This window comes from Ictidomys tridecemlineatus, chromosome 13, assembly GCF_052094955.1.
Source record: "Ictidomys tridecemlineatus isolate mIctTri1 chromosome 13, mIctTri1.hap1, whole genome shotgun sequence".
NCBI lineage: Eukaryota > Metazoa > Chordata > Mammalia > Rodentia > Sciuridae > Ictidomys > Ictidomys tridecemlineatus.
In genome coordinates this window covers 72,703,717-72,721,694 of record NC_135489.1, presented here as the reverse complement: position 1 = coordinate 72,721,694, position 17,978 = coordinate 72,703,717, and the positions used below count along the sequence as shown (strand labels likewise).

Here is a 17,978-nt window from a genome sequence, read left to right as displayed (position 1 = left end):
ATGACTAATGATGCAATGAATGGTAAAAGAATTTCTTTCACAAGCATTGAAAGTCCATATAAATTACCAAATTATTCTCAGACTGATATATAATTTCATCAATCTTGTATCTATGTGCATCTGAATTAATTAGTATATGTCAACACCACATTTCATATAATAAAATTTGAAATTATCTTCTAATGAAAAGTAGAAATGATAGCAGCTCTCAGAGTCTCAACCATTTGGTTTTCTAAACACTTATTACTAAGAAATTTATGAGTCAGGAGAGGGCAGTTCAAAAACAAAGAGGAGAGGTACTACAAAACGCTTTCAGCAAATGGTAGGTTAGCACACTGAAATAGCTTAAAATTTACTGAATTCTGTGCACCCATTATTATTAGAGCAACAAAATGCAGTGGATAAACTCTACCATGCAGGCATATATTATTATGCTTTCAGAGCACAGTAATATGCCAAAATCATGAAATGCCACAAGTAAGTGTTCATGAAAGATTTAGACTTTAAGCAGAAGGAAAAAAATTATTTGTTCTGTGAATTTTCTGATAAACAAAGCAACTTCCTTTTGCATTCTGTTTAAATAGAGGTGTATGGTCCAACTTCTATAACAGGATTGTTAGGATCAGAGGAGTATATGCCTACCATATAGTCATTTCTCAAACAAACATTTTTTCCTTGAAAAAAATCATATATAATTTTTCTTCTCTATCCTGTATGTTAGTCCTAGTAGATACAGCATCCAAGTGTATCCAGTTCCAGTATCTAGGATGGTTCCATGGCACCAGGGTCGAGTTATGCTTCAGTGTACCCAGGTCTAGACTTATCTTAGTAGTCCTCAATGTTAGGCTGAACTACATAGACTGAGGCTCATACAACATCCCTATAGATCCAGGCTCCTGGAACACTCCCAAATTCTGGCTCAAGTCTTATCCCAGTGGTATAGGCCCTGGGAAAATTCAGTTCTAAGTCAACTTCTATGGATACAGACTTCAGACTCTAACATGAAATTCTAGACCAATTTCTATGGACTTAGCCTCCAAGCCAATTCTCATAGACCCAGGCTCCAGATCCTTCTATGGAGATCCAGGCAATTAGTCCACCCCTCAGGACCTACAGTCTAGGCCTACCCTTTGCTAACCAAATGATGAGGGAAGCCTATTTAAGAACTCCAGCAACAAGGCATCTCCCACCAACTCCCCTGACAACCGACAGCCTGCCAGAATCTCTGCACATGCTACAGGTCTTTTTCAGGCAAAGTCAGTCTGCAAAGATTGAAATAACCTTCTCCTTCAAATACACAGACATTCTATTAATGAAATAAGAAACATGAAAAATTAATGTACTTTCCCATCCCAAAACACAAAAGTCTCAAAGTAGTTGACTCAATAGGAATAGAGATATGCAACCTAACAAAGAATTAAAAATAATCATTTTAAAGAAATTTGGTGAACTTCAAAAAATTACTGGAAAACAATAACAATTAAATGAAATTACAGAAATTATAAATGATTAAAATAGAATTTTAACAGAAAGATTCAAATTTTAAAAAATAAAAAAGCCTAGATATGAAAAATACCATGAATTCAATGAAAATATAGTAGAAAAATCAATACCAGAATTGATAAAGAAAAAGAATTTGTGAACTAAAAGGTTATTTAGGGATGGGGATATAGCTCATTTAATAGAGTACTTGCCATGCACAAGGCCTAGGTTCAATCCGCAGCAATACTGAGAGAGAGAGAGAGAGAGAGAGAGAGAGAGAGAGAGAGAGACAGAGACAGAGACAGAGAGAGAGAGAGAGATGAATACAATAGAGGAAAGTTTATGGAAGTTATTGGAAAGTATTAAAAGTGAATATTTTAATTAGAGGAGTTTCTGAAGCAGAAGAGAAAGAAAAGGCAGAGTAGTTATTTAAAGAAAGAGCATGAGATTATTTTCCAAATATGGATAAAATATCTAGGTACAGGAAGGTCAAAGTTGTCAATCACATTTAATTCAAATAGGACACCAAGACATTATTAGAAAACTGTAAAAAAAATTAAAAATTAAAAAAAAACAAGCACAAAGGGAAGATTCTCAAAGAGAAAAGAAGCAAATAACACACAACGATTATCAGTAAGACTTCTCAGCATAGACCTTACAGGCCAGGAGAGAGTAATATGATGAATTCAAAGAACTGAAGGGAAAAAAGAATCTCAAACAAGAGTACAGTGCCAAATAAAAATGTTCTTTAGAAATGGATAGATAAAGACTTTCTTGAACAAGCCAAACAAAGTTCATCAATTATGTCTAACAGTTGGCAAACTATAGAAAGGCAAATTTAATGTCAACATGATGGTCATCATGAGAGAAAATTTTACTCACATAAAATTTGTAATTTTTTACATCTATAGACAATTTACACTGTATTAATAAGCATAATCAGATATAATCATATTTTATTTATGGAATTCAAAATTTAAAAACTGTAAAATATTTTCAATGATACTGTAGTACAAAATAAGACTTATTACACTAAGGGTATTTCTTTATTGATAGGTATATAATTAAAATCATTTATTATCTTTTGTGCAATGGGAAGAAAATCTGTATTATGAAATCACAAACCAAAAGAGACCTCAAGTTGGTCTAGTAATATGAAAGAAAATGAACCTCAAAACCAAAACTACTATGTGAGCTAGAAGGCAGATTACCTGAGGAAGAAAACAATTCCATAAGTCTTAAAAATCCTAAATTTTTATGTTCTCCCAAAAGTTAAAGTACGTGAACACATAAAATGTTAGATCTATAAGCAAAATACTTAAACTCAATGACAAAGATGAAGTTTCCAATAGCACTTGTTCAATAATTAATAGAAAAGCTACACAGAAATTCAACAATTCATAGATGATAATCCTTACGAAATCATCAGAGAACCTGAACTAATTAACATTTACAGAACAAAATCCCATCACCAAAAAAAGAGCACTTCTCAAATGCACTCAGAATATTCAACAATCTAGACCACAGGTAAAACAAACATCAAAATGTATCGTTGTTGATATTGTGCAAAGCATATGTTCAATATATATGGGGCTGGGGTCAATAGCTCAATGGTACAGTACTCAGTTGCATACTTAAAGCACTGGGTCCATTCCTGGGCAACACCCATACACATCCCAACATACACACACACACACACACACACACACACACACACCAGAAAGAGACAGATAATGTATAACATCCCTAATATTTGGAAATCAAATAGCATAACTCTAAATAATCCATGAGTCAAAGATACAAATAGAATTTTTAAAAACTTAGACTAGATAGATGATATAAGTAAAATCATATAGTGTTGAGAAGAACATGTGTAGCATTGAATGTTTCTATTATAACCAAAAGAGTTTTAAAATAATTAACCTGAGCATTGACATTGAAAAAAAAATTCAATCTGTGTCAAAATATAACAAATATTAAACTCGGAATCAGTAAAATAAGATAAAAGAAAATGGATTTAAAAAATTCAATATGAATCTGGATATTTAAAAAAAAACATAATTGTTAAATTCCTAACCATACTGATTGAAGAGGGGGGCAAAAATTGTTAGTATCAGGAATAAAAGAAGAGGCACCTTCAATGCCCCCATACATATTAACAAGGAAATGATATAATACTACATAACTCTTGATCCCCAAATTTGACAATTTATGTAAAACAGATAAATTCCTGGAAATAGATTTTCTATTAGTTATTTGAAATGAAATGGAATCTTGAACTGGCAACTCTTCTTCCTAGGCCTAATAATTGGGATTATAGTTATGTGATCACAAATCATGTGTCACCATGTATTGCCTGTGTCCAATTTTTAAATTAATTTCTTATTTTGAATAAAGTGTGAAGTTATATATATATGTGTGTGTGTGTGTGGGTGTGTGTGTCTGTGTAAAGAAAATTTAATCAATTTGTTTTAATATGTATGAATAAGTACACATACCTTACTAAAAGGTCCCCGTAGTGAAAGCAGAGTTTTACACTTGTACTGGCGGGTGGGTTCCTCAGAAGCAGCAAGCCTCTACAGCCAAGCAGCTCTGGGTAGCAGGCTCTGCCCACCCATGTTCCAGCAGACTGCAGCAGCTCACCACCAATCTTCTCCAGGTTACAGGTGTTCGGAATCCAAGAAGTCCAGCCTCTAAGACACTAGGGCAACTAGCCACAGAACTTTGCGGAGGTAGAGGTATATATATACCTCTTGGGTCAATGTCATTGGTTCACGTTTATGCTAATAAGGGTTTGGAAAAAGTTGCAACACTATTGGTCCAAATTTATGAAGGTTCCGTGACACCACGTCCCCTGAGGGGAAAAAGGAAGTGAGAGCACCTGAGCTAACCAATAGCGTGTGTCTATTGCCAAAGGACCATTAGCTTAGAGGCCATCATTTCCTTGCAGCGTCCAGAGCGTGGGAGCCACCACAGGAGTAGGGGCAGGAGCTAGCTTCCTCGCGTGGGAGCCGCTGGAGCCACAGGACCAGAGCTGCTGTTGCAGAAGCCCCCAAGGCCTCCGCCAACGCTGCTACTGGAGCCAACCCCCCTGCCCAGAGCCAATGTTGACGCCTCCACCAGAGCACAGGAAGGGCCAGAGCGCGGGAGGAAACGCTGCTATGTCTCCCTCTTCTGGACACCAGAGCCACCTGCTGCTGCCGCCACGTTCAGAGCACAAGAGCCAAAGCCGCCATCGCCCTTCTCAGCGATTAAGGAGCCGCCGCCAGCATCACCTAATCGCTGGAGCCACAACACCACCATCTTGGACTCCAGGAACAGGAGCCACTGAACGCTGGAGCCACGGCCGGCCTCGGTGAGTTCAGAGCTGCAAGTAAAAGTTAAATTGATAATCATTCAGTGAAAATAAAAACAATGATAATATCAAAATCATCCAGTTTCATTGGTAATAATAATGAAAATAAAGATAACATCAAAATAATCTAATAAGAATTATGCAAAGTGTTTTAATGTTGTAACTTCACTACAATATTATTGACTTTCATTTTCATTTTAGAAAGTGATGCCCGAAGACCCTGAGAGACTTGCCTAAGTCATAGAGCTGGAACATGGAAAGTTTCTCTCACTCCAGGGATCACAGTGTACAAAAGAAATTTGTATACCTTATGAAGTTTTTCTTGTTGGAAATAGGTATGTAAAGTTTTCCTAGCATTAAATTATGACAGGAATATAAAAGGGTAATGGGATGGGGCACATGTTTATGGGTAGATGGACTTTTCTGGTCTTGACAGCTCAGCCCAGGGAAGGGTGCCCTAGCAAACCTCTGAGTAACCACAGAGACCTGCACCTGTTTGGAAAATGCAGCAATACACGTAGGCTGGAAATAATTATAGCAATTTATTGTGTTACAAGAATGGTTGTGAAAGTGACTGACCTTAGAGAACACATGGGGAAGCTATTGGGACTGTCTGGAGCTGGATGTGTCACACTGTTAAGGTAGTGAGAAGGACAGAAAGTGCAGCTGTGTCTGGAAAGCTTGGAGTAATTTCTTCCTGTGGGAGTTCTTTAGAAGTGACAGTGCTTGAAATTGTTAACAGCATTATAGTCTATGAATGGGAGGGAATTGTTCTTAGAGACAACTGCAATTCTGGTTTTGCTTATTTGCAAAAGATCTTTTTTTCCTTGGAGTATGTAGAAGGCATCACATATTTTACTACTCTACATTGTATTCTGGAGTGCCTGATTTGTGAAAGTCAATGTGAGCCATCTGTTTAAGAAAAGTTTATTTCAAAACCGAATTTGCAGTAAATTCTAAATGTCATTTAAAATCTTTCATCTGTAGACTTTAAAAGTCACTTCAAGCTAGGCATGGTGGTACACCCTTGTAATCCCAGCTACTAAGGAGTTTCAGGAAAGATGATTGCAAGTCCAAAGCCAGCCTCCCCAATTTAGAAAGACTATGTTTCAAAATGAAATAAAAAGGGGATTTGGGGTGTAGCTCAGCAGTAGAGGATGTGTTTGTGCTAGGATCCAAATTCAATCTCTATACTGTGTAGCAAAACAAAACAAATTACTTTTATTTGCAGCAAAATGTTTTGATGTGAAAAATTTTCAAGCAAAGATGATATAATTTTGTTATTTTCTCCAATATCTTACTGTTTTGGTTATCTATTTCTTTGTATGTATAAAAATGGTGAAATATTAATCAGATGTATAGTGGGTAAATCTTAAAATACCAGTGGCTATAAAGTCTGTAATGTAAATATCTTTGTAATAGATTGAATCCCCTGGGTTATTAGAGATATCTGGATAATAGATTGAAGGCCCTGGATAAAGTTCTGATTTCTGTCATGAAAATTGGACACAGAAATCATTGAGGTGACATGTGACAGATGCATGTGCAGTGACTGATGGGAATGTTTCTTTAATGCAAATTGTTTATTGCTGTTTTGCATAGCTTAATGAACTACAAATCGCTACTGATGGACAACATATTCAGCATGTCAGTGATTATTTTTTATGAATGTTTGTGTATTTTCAGACTTTACAGCCACCTCTAAAGATCCAGAAGTAATCACTTAATTTAACCATGTTAAAAATCAAATTGAGTTGGGCATGGTGGTGCATACCTATAATCCTAGCACCTGGGGAGATTAAGGCAGGAAAATCAAGAGTTTAAAGCCAGCCTCAGCGACAGTGAAGTGCTAAGCACCTCAGTGAGACCCTGTGTCTAAATAAAATACAAAATAGTGCTGGGGATGTGGCTTAATGGATGAGTGCCCCTGAGTTCAATCCCAGATTACCCTCGCCTCAAAAAAATCAATTTGAAAAGGATACACTATTCTTTTTTTTTAATTGAAAAACAATAGAATTTTATTAGGCTCACAATTCTGGAGGCACTAAGAACATAGTGCTGGTTTCTGTTAAAGGTCTTCCTGATGGCATGATAACATCTCGGAGGGCATCATGTACTGAGGGAGCCAGCATGCTAGCTAAGTTCTCTGTTCCTGTAAAGCCACTAATGCCATCCTAATGACCTCATCTAATCCTCATTATCTCCCAAATGTACCACTTCTAAATACCATATGAATTAGGGAATTAAGTGTCTAACACATAAAATTTTAGGGAACACATTCAAACCATACAATAATAGAGGGATCAGCTCAGGCAAATGCCATGTTACTTAGTATTACAAAGTTTATTTCTAAAGCTCATAAAATATAAAATCTTCTGGTAGGCAGGTCACACTTTCATGATTGCAAATTACCTGTGACTGGAAGGGTTATTTATGTAAATGTATCCAGTGGGTGAATTCTTAAGCATCAAAAACAGGAGTGCAGACTGACTTTTTACTGAATTCAAAATTGTCTGTAGGCCTTACTGAATGTAGAGTGTTTCTAAACATATAAGCATCCCAATCTTCTCTTGTCTTAATGTCTTTCCTAGGTACTATCCCAAAGGAAAGATGTGAAACCTGGCATAGCTTTCTTATTTGAACTCTTTCTCCTTCATGGGAAACATGCCTGCCTTGGCCAGGCTGTGGGCTGGGCAATCTTTCCCCTGTGTGATAACAACTTGGATGTAGTGGAAGGAAAATTCAAATGTCCTCTTCTCTGAGGACATTATGACTGGAAATCCAGAGATTTTAGGAAAATTGAAGATTTGATTTGCCTGGTCTTGGACCACTGGCTGTGCAATCTCTATTTTCAGGTTTGTGATATGATTGAGGATACACTATTCTTTATAAAATATTTTCTATATAGAATTTTTCCTAATTTGTTTCCTGTAACTCACCTTGTATAAGTTCAACTATCAAAAACCAAATAGTCCAATTATATAAGTGGACATCCATGATCACATTGCTTCTTTTTATGATTTGATAGCTTTTTAAGGTAATATAGTAGGAAAATTAATAAGTATAAGTTTTTAATTATGGAGAAGGGGACTTCTTTAAACAAATAAACTTAAAGAGCTCTTATGTCAGCTCCACTACTTTTAATGAAAAGACTGTGATGCTGTTATCATGATGGATAAACTGAGAGACACAACCAGTGACACATTCTTGACAGAAGTCATTAAAATAAATAAGATAGAACCAATGGGTTGCTTATGAGTGATAAGTAATGGGTAGTCTTACCAATTATATCCTTTGGAAAATGCTGAGGTATGATAAATGAGACTTTTCACTATGGACTATTCTAATATAAATATGACTAAATGTACAGTTTTCTCAATTCCAGTGTTTAAATATTACTTAGTAGTTTCATTAGGCTCTATATGTATCTCAAACATGGATTGATATATTTTGAAGGATTTTAAACTGTTTGAAGCTATGTCCTCTTTTTGCTCTATAATGAACATATAACAACTTGACTGCCTGAGTCTTAAAAAAATGTGCATTTGTTGGAATTCTTTTCAAAATGAAATCTTATACTTAGTCCATCAGTTTAAGCTATGTTAACTGAACAGTAACACTTTCATGTTTTGGAAATGTGTAATATTATTTGAGGGCTTTATCATATTTTAAGGAACAAAACATTATAGGATTAAATATAATCTTCCTAGATGATAAAATAAGATTATTTCCAGAAATCTTATTGCAAAAATTCTTTCCTTGATTTTTATCTTCTTTCATTTGAAAATAAAGCAGATTCTCCAAACTTGTTACTACCTGCTGTGTGCAGAATAATATGCTGGTTGGACAGCCCCCCTGGGAGGTAGAGTGAGTCTAGATGCCTCTTTTCTTGTTTATTTCATTCCTAGAGGCCATTTGTTACAGGTCTTTATTGTGTTTCCAAAGTGGTCAACCATCTTGAATTCAGTTCTTATCTTCAGTGGAGTAAAATAAGATATTAATACATTTGACTTGTAAATAAGTAAAGCTAAAGAAATGAGTTCTCTCAAGGAAGGTTGGCCGCATTTTATTCATGATTAAAATTCATGATTCTCTAAACTGTGGGTTAGAGCTAAGGAAGTGGAAACTTGGAGAAGAAGGAAGTTTGCAGGTCTATATTTGGAATCTGCATTTCTTTTGTTCAGAGGCAGTGGCGTTACAAAGGAATAGAAATTCCCAAGGATTTTTTCAAGCAGAGAACACTATTTGGGAGACCATGTTGACAGTGTCTCAGTGTCTCTGGGTTCTGAGGGCAGAACCAGGCTGGTGGTATCCTTCAGTTGGCTAAGTGGTTTCAGGTCCACTTGGAAGGAAGAATGGATTTGGCATCTCTGTGAAAGGTCTCATATGTCAGGTTTTTGGGAAATCTATGAAGTACTTGAGTGGGATCTCTTGAAAACTATGTGAGGTCTCTGTGTTGCTGGAGAAACTCTAGATAGAGCACAGGGGTGGGAGGGGAAGAGAGAGGCAGGGGGTTAACAAGGATGGTGGAATGTGATGGGCATCATTATCAAAAGTACATGTATGGAAATACAAATTGGTGTGAACGTACTTTATATACAGAAATATGAAAACTTGTTCTGTATATGTGTAATAAGAATTGTGATGCATTCTGCTGTCGTTTGTTTTTTAAAACTCAATTAATAAATTTGTAAAAAGAGAAAAAATTACACTGAATAGTGGGTTTTATGATGGTATATTTGTATATGTACCTTATAATTTTTTTTAGTTGTAGATGAACACAACACCTTTATTTTATTTATTTTTATGTGGTGCTGAGGATCAAACCCAGTGCCTCATATATGCAAGGCAAGAACTTCACCCCTGAGCTACAACCCAAGCCCATGTACCTTGCAAAATGTGATATATTTAAATACTTAGTACCCCCTTGTCCTCCCTTCCTCCATTTCCTCATTCCCTTTCTCTACGTTACTGCTCTTCCTTCTATTTTCAGGAGATCCCATTTTTCTTGCTAAATTCCACATTTGAGAAAAAACATGGTTCTTGATTTTCTGAGTCTACCTTATTTTGTCTAACACAGTGTTCTCCAGTTCCATCCATTTCCCTGCAAATGACATAATTTTGTGATTCTTTATGCCTGAATTAAATTCCATTGTGTCTGTATATCACATTTTCACATTTCCTTTATCCATTCATCTATAGACTGATACCTAGACTGGTTCCATAAATTGGTAATTCAGTCAATAATTCACAATAGTGAATAGTGCTACTATAAACATGGAGAGGCATGTGTCACAGTTGTATGCTGATTTTAGTTCTTTGGATAGATACTGAGGAGTAAATGGTTATATTCGACGATGGTGGTTCCTGTAGGTATTTCTGACAGTGGAAATAGGGAAGCATTCTCCCAGTGAGCAAATTCCCAGGAGGTAACTGATTCCCATGATTGGAATGCCCAGCTATTCCCTGCTGAGGTTATTAAGATAACTATGTGGGTGCACTACCTGGTTTACATAGTGACATCCTTTGAAGGAGAGATGCTATGTGTTTGCATTAACCTGCACCTTATCTTAGTTAGCTAGCACTCAGGGTTAAAGGAATACTGGTCAAAGTATAATCACTGGTAGTGGGTAATATGTAACTTTTTGGGTTATTAAAGATGATGGCAGAGAGAGGTAGGCATTCCTTTGTTGCCATAATTCTGTCTGTACCCTTCCCTGTGTGTCTGTGTCTGTCCTTTGTGCACCTCTTCCACAATTCTCCCAGCATAGGTGTTCCTTTACAGGATCCAATCCTAGTCTTGGGGGGAATCTCCATAATGATTTCCATATTAGCTGTACTAATATAGATACCTACAAATGATTGGGATGGTTCTCTCCCCCACCCCATTCTGCCAGCATTTATTGTTATTTGTATTTTTAATGGCTGTCAGTTTAAGTGGAGTGAAATGAAATCTCAGTGTAGTTTTGATTTCCATTATCCTAATGACTCTAGTTGTCAAACATTTTAAAAATAATTTTTGGCTGTTTGTACTTCTTCTTTTAAGAAATGTCTGTTTAACTTCTTTGTCCATTTATGGCATGCGTTTTTTGGAGAAGTCCTTAATATTTACTGAGTTGGAGATGTCCTATTAAGTAAGTCATTATCTGTACCTATATGTTGGAGCTATTCCTTTTTTCTCTTCTATCAGTTGCAAAGTTTAAGGTCTTTTCCTAGGTCTTTGGTCCAATTGAGTTGACTTTTGTTACAGAGTGATAGATAGGTATCTATTTTTAATCTTATGGTATCCTGTTTTCCCAGCATCACTTTTTAAGGAGGCTTTTTTTGTTTCCAGTGTAACTTTTTGGCACCTTTGTGGGTTTATTTCTGTGTCTTCATTCTGTTCCATTGATCAACATATCTAAATGTATGCTAGTACCAAGCTGATTTCATTACTGTGACTCTGTAGTATAATTTAAAGTTAGGCATTGTGATACCTCCAGCTTTAGTCTTTTTACTCAGATTTGTTTTGACAAGCCAGGGTCTTTTGTTCTTCTGTATAAATCTTTGGATTTGTTTTTCTGGTTTTGAAAAGAATATCTTTGGTATTTTCATGTAAATTACATTGGATCTGCAGATTGATTTTGGTTGTATGGTCATTTTAACAATATTAAATCTCCCTACCATGAACATTTGTGGTCTTTCCATCTTTTGGTGTCTTCCTCAACTTATTTTTTCCATGTTTTGTAAATTTTCCTTGTAGAAGTCTTTTACCTTTTTGGTTAAATTTGTTGCTGTTTTATGTTCTTGGAAGCTACTGTTAATGATTTTTTTCCCCTAATTTCTTTCTCAACAGATACATCAGTAGTGTATAGGAAAGTGATTGATTTCTATATGTTGATTTTGTATTCTGCTACATTGCTGACTTTGTTAGTGTACTGGTGGAGCTTTTTGGATCATCTAAGTTCAGGATAATATCATCTGCAAACAGAGACAGTTTGACTTTTCTATTTGAATCCCCTTTATTTCCCTTTCTTATCTAATTTCTGTGGCTAGAGTTTCAAAAACTATATTGAACAGGAGTGGTGAGAGTGGACATTCTTGACTTGATCTTGATTTTAGAGGAAATGCTTTCAGGCTTTCCCTATTCTGTACAATGTTGGCACTGGGTTTGTTGTTTATGGCCTTAATTATGTTAAGGCCAGTTCTGCATATCATCATCAGCAGGATGATCACCAGCAGTGTCAGCTTGAGTGGAGAGTGGTTGCCTCAGGGTGGCAGGTGGCAGCTGAAGACACCCTGCACAGCTGTAGTGCAAAGGTTTGGGTAGCAGGCACCCCTAGGCAGTGACTCTGGGGTGGGAGGCTGTGAGGCATAGAGGCAGACACACTGCAAGGCTTTTCTCTGACCCTCCCTTGTGCCTAGGCAGACAGGGGGCAGGAAGGAACTCAGCATCAGGGCACTGCTATCCCCTCATTGCTACCTGGAACCCAGGACCTTCACACCTAGAAATCGCAGTAGCAGCTAAATGTGCTCCCATAGTGGACTCGGTGTATCTGAGGAGAGGGGTTGAGCACTGGGATATGCTGAGGCCACAACACTTTCTCTGGTTTTCACCCACCAGCAGATCCCTCGTCCCCCAGAGATACCAGATTTTAAACAGTGGCTGCAGCAGCAGCTTCTTGGCCCGGGTATGTTGTACTTCTAATCATGTTGAGTCTTAGAATTTTTTGGTTTCTTGTCAGACTTATTTGATGATCCACTCATCATTACAGTGTGTATTGTTTAATCTCCATGTCTTTGTATATGTGGTTTACTTCTTGCTGCTGATTTTAAATTTTACTCCATTACCATTGAAACAGGTTATGTGGAATCATTTCATTTTTTTCATATTTGCTAATGATTACTTTGTTAACTAAAAGATGATCTATTTTGGAGAAAGCTGACAAAAGCGTATTCAGCTGTGTTGGATAAAATACTCTATAATATGTGTTAAATCCATTTGATTTCCTGTTTGATTTAATTCTTTAGTACCCTGGTTAATTTTGTATGTGGATGACCTCTTAGAGAGGTATATTGCAATCACCTGCTATTATTATATTGGGTCCTGTGTGAACCTTTATGTTGCATTGTGTTTTATGTCATCAGATGTACCAATGTTTGGGGTCTAAATGTTTAATATCTTTATATTTTCTTTTTGGATTGTTCTCCTTACCAAGATATCGTGACCCGCACTTTCTCCTCTAATTTTTCTTGAATCTGCTTTGTTGGGTATAAATAGGTTTTCCTGTTTGCTTTAAAGTTTCATTTACATGAAATGTCATTTTTAAAATTCTTTTAGCCTGTGAATATCTTTGACCATAGATATATTTCTTTCAGGGAATAATAATTGAGTCTTATTTTTTTGTCCAGTGTTATGATCTATGTTTATTATTTGGAAAAATGAGACCATCTATGTTTATTATTTGGAAAAATGAGACCATATTCAGTGTCATTAGAGAGGAATGTGTTACTTCTTACCTATTTTATTTACATTTAATGCTTGCTTCTATACTGATTGATATATGTTCACCCCCAGTTGTAATGTCATTTATTCTTTTTAAGATCTCCTAGTGGTTTATAATCTTTTTCTATGTGTATTTGCTGCAATGCTGGAATAGTAATAATGAACTCCTTTCATTTATGCTAATCTTGATAGGTTTTTATTTTTGTCTTCAATTTTGATAGTACAATTCTTATGGTTTATTGGATAGAATGATCTTTGTTGGCTGTTATTTTCTTTCAGACTTGAAATACTTTGTTCTAAGCTGTCCTAGACATTAGGGTTTCTGTTAAGAAATTAGATGTTAATCTGATATATTTTTCTCTTAATGTGACCTGGCTTTTAAAATACTTTCTTTGAACTGAAATTTTAGCATTGTAATTATGATAGGATGTGAAGAAGTTTTTTTGTTTGTTTTTTTTTTCTTTTGGCCTGGTCTATTTGAGGTTCTAAATACTTCCAGTATCAGGATATTCATCTTATTCCCAAGTCTTCAGGAATTTTTCTGCCATTATATCACTGCCATGAACCTGTATCTCTGATCCTTCTTTAATGTCTGTGAGGATTAAGTGTGGTCCCTTAATATTTTCTCAGTTCTTATTAGATTTATAGTTTCTTTTTTTTTTAAGATATCCACCTTATTTTCAAGCTCTAAAATTCTGTCCTCTACTTAATCTAATGTATTAGAGAAACATATCCAATTCAATTTTTGATTTGATTGGCATTTTCAAAATTTCTGTTTGTTTTCTTTAATAACGCTATCTCTTCATTGAATTTAGCATTTATATTCCGTACTGACTTCCTTAATTTATTCAGATTTTTTTGCATCATCTGATAATCCTATAATTTTTAAATTATCATTTTTTTAAAATTTTTGTACCCAGTATTTGGATATTTTTGAAGTCTGTTGTTGATGAATTATAGACATTAAGAGGTGTCTTAATACAATTTTTCATATCACTTATATTCTTATGTTGAGATTTGCATATCTGTTTAGATTGGTTTCTTTTATACACACACACACACACACACACACACACACACACACATACTGTAGATGTACCTTCATTTTATTTTATATTGGTGTTGAGAATTGAACCCAGGGCCTCATGCATACTAGGCAAGTGCTCTAATGCTGAGCCACAACTCCAGCCACCTTTTTTCCACTTTTATGTAAGGGTATTCTTAGGGAACAGCCTTATCTTAGCAAAGTGTTCTGGGATATCAGGTTGTTGTGAATTGTTGAACATATTTCCCAGTGGTTTTTGTAGTATATTTACTCTACTAATGTTTTTGGTTGTGACTAGTGATCAAAGCGAACATTCCAAGTTGTATAGTATATCAGAGCTTGAGGATTGCACTTTCTCTGTAGATTTCTTAGGATCTTTCTAGTAGATCGACAATTGTGTTGTCTATATCACTGTATATACATATCCCCCATGGTTGATATTCTAGATTTGTATATTCTAAGAGTGTATAACAGTAACCTATGTTGAGGTTTTTTTGTGTGTTATTTCTGTCTACTGTTTCTGTAGGAGCAGATGTCCATGGGTAAGTTGAGCCTTCTCTCTAACTTCTACTTAGGCCATGGTTGTCAGTTTGGGGGTTCCCACTATTCTTTGTGTTAAATTATTGCTGAAGTTTGAGCATAGTTGTTATGTGTGGAATTAGGTACATAATCTCTTAGCTGGATTGGGGATGTAACTCAGGAGCAGAGCATATGCCCCAACAATTTGAAGTGACACATTTAATGCCCAGCAACTAGGGAAAAGAGAAAATGCAGAACAGTAACAATAACAGGGAACAATCTACAATATTCAAGTAAATACCAGGTGTCAATTATGATATCTACAATACTAATAATCAGAAATTAAAACAGAAACATAAGCAGCAGTGAACTAGACTTAGAATTAAACTAAACATTGAAAGTCAGCTACATCATCCACAGTACTAGTACCTGCAAAAACATGAATGGTGGGAGCAAGAATTATATAAACTAGTTTTAAAAGATGGCAAAAATACAGTTCATTAAGAAGGAAGAAAATGGGAAAGGAAGTCAAAAGAAAGGTTAGAATATTCCAAAGGTGAAAAAGATAACATAGAAGAGAGGTAGAAAGTGAAGGCCATAATGAAGGGGAGAAAATAACAAAATTTAAAAAATGAAAATAGATTGACAGGTTGATAGAGAACAAGAGAATTTAACTATTAGAGGGAAAAGCTGAGAAAATCAACCAAAAGTAAAAAAGAAAAAGCACCCACAAAACAAAATAGTAAAAGGATAATAAAAAGAGAAAAATGATAAAAAAAAATCTCTTTATATATGTGTAACATGAATGAATCAACATATACAACAAAAACAAAAAATCATTTTTTAAACTTTTTTAATTTGAAGATGGACACAATACCTTTATTATTATTATTATTTTCAAGGTGGTGCTAAGGATTGAACCCAGCGCCTCACACATGCTAGGCAAGTTCTCTACCACTGAGTTGTAACTCCGGCCCCCAAACAAAAAGTTCTTAATAAAAAATGAAAGAATTTTCTCTACTGAGGTTGTCAAAACTGTGGACAAGGACAGATATTTACTACCTATGCCACACTGTCCTTCTTTTCATTTTTTTCTTGAGCTGTGTACCCCTTAGAGAGAGCAATGTTTGGGGTGATTCAGCCCTTACTCTTGTGTTGTTCAACAAGCTGCTGGCTGCAGAGGCCTAGGTTCAAAGCTGGTTTTCTGCTCCCTACATACTGGTACAAGGTAGGATGGAATGGGAAGTACTGTCTCCTGAAGTTTGGGTTGAAACAACTAGATGGATGCATCCCCAGGTTGAGTTCTGAATGGAAAGTTCTGATGGCTGAGGTCTAACTCTGTGTAACTTTGTTGAGTGGAGTCTACTGGATAGAAATTAGGTGAACACAACCCCAGATGCTTATCTCTTCTGGGCATCTGGATATCAGGTGACTCCTGAGAATTCTACTTGTAGGGCAGGGAAACCAACTGCCCTGGGTGGAGGGGGTGCAGCAGTTCTTGTGTATTCCACCATCAACTATGGCCTTCTAAGGCTTCATCCTCGAATTCAACCCTCCTCAGCTGATTGTGAAAGCCACCAGAATCAAAGGGAAAGTGAGTTGCGCTTCATTCCAAATTTCTGATCTCAGTGCCCTTGGATGCAATCTTCTTTGTCTCTTTTTCAATGACTTTTTGTCAGGTGCACCCTTGGCCACATGATAGGAGTTGGCCAGGACAGTCTGGAAGTGTTTGCTGTGATCTCCCTGGTTCCCGCAGCAGCACTAAGCAATAGATCAACAAATTTGATTCACATTGTGAAGGGGCTACCCTGGTTGCCTGAGGAGAGTGGGTAGCATAAAAGGTGGACGTTGATGTCTGCTATTGAGGTCAAAAACATGTCACTTGGATTTGGAGGATGCTGTAGGAAAAATATTTACATGGCTGGATTAGAAGCAGCCTTAGAAGAGAACCAGAATGACTGGCTATTGGGAAACAAAGATGTCAGTGATTCTACTGGGTCTTCCTTGAACAACTGGTGAGATGATAATACCCTTCACCCAAGGGACCAGGTGTGGGACCATGGGTTTGATTTCACACCTGGTATGTTTATGGTGTATTTGAGGATTCATAATAAGGCTGACAAGTTATCAAAAACTCAAAGCTAGGTTGGGACTATAACTATCATTTTCTTCATAGGTGTTAACAGAAGTCACTGGCATGGGAAAATGGATTATTAGATTTTAGAGTCAATACTGTATCCACTTCCAGCTGATGATTTTGGGGAAGATCTTGATGTCTAAGTGAATTTATAATTGTATGGGAATATTAGATGAGTATTAACAGTTATGCTAAAATTATACTTTAACATTTAGCCTAAATGTGAAATTGCATTTGAATAACTGATTTGGCCTTCTAGCATATTCTAATTAATAATTTAATTATATACAATTAATTATATATCACACAGACCAGAGTGAATTTATAGATAACTTCCTTTTTTTTCCTTTCCATAAAAAGTAACACTGCATGAAACCAGCTTTTATTCCAGAAGAAAACCCCTGTAGGTTGTATCCTCAAGATCTTTTGATTTATCTTTCCTTAGGGCTATTGTCCTCATCTTGGGCTGGATTATGATAGCCATTAGTTTCTAAACCTTCATGTTAAGGTTGCCTGCTGGCTCTTCCCACACTGATCAGGTATGTGAACTTTCAGTTAAGCACTCAATCAGCATATGAAAAATATGTTTAATCATCCCAAAGTAATGTTTTGGATTACCTAATAATCAGAAAATTCAAGCTAAATTGCCTGAGAAGAAGTTTTTATTAAAAATGGATATTTTTAACCTTCAATAATATCAACACTTTCACTGGTTAATGGAGATACAGAAACTATTATACATTGTTCCTTTGAAGGGCAATCAAGGAATGTTTATTAAAAGTATACATGTGCATATCTCACTCTTTAGAAATTACATTTCTAAATATCTGATCCAAAAAAATAATTTTTCTCAAGTCAGACAAATGTATTTGTATATCTTCCATTATTTCAACAAATGGAATTTTTAATTTAATGCCTAGAAAGTATGACAAGAAATGGCCTCTTAAAGAATCAT

The 17,978-nt window shown here is 35.9% G+C and overlaps 1 long non-coding RNA gene across 1 annotated transcript in view; it reads left to right on the top strand.

The window, feature by feature from the left end:
• The first annotated feature begins 5,069 nt into the window (after window positions 1–5,069).
• LOC144369909 (uncharacterized) overlaps window positions 5,070–17,978 on the top strand; it is a 35,824-nt gene continuing 22,915 nt past the window's right edge. Inside the window, exons 1-2 of the long non-coding RNA XR_013429756.1 lie at window positions 5,070–5,172; window positions 17,469–17,562. This is a non-coding gene — a long non-coding RNA (uncharacterized LOC144369909). The remainder of the gene's footprint in view (window positions 5,173–17,468; window positions 17,563–17,978) is intronic.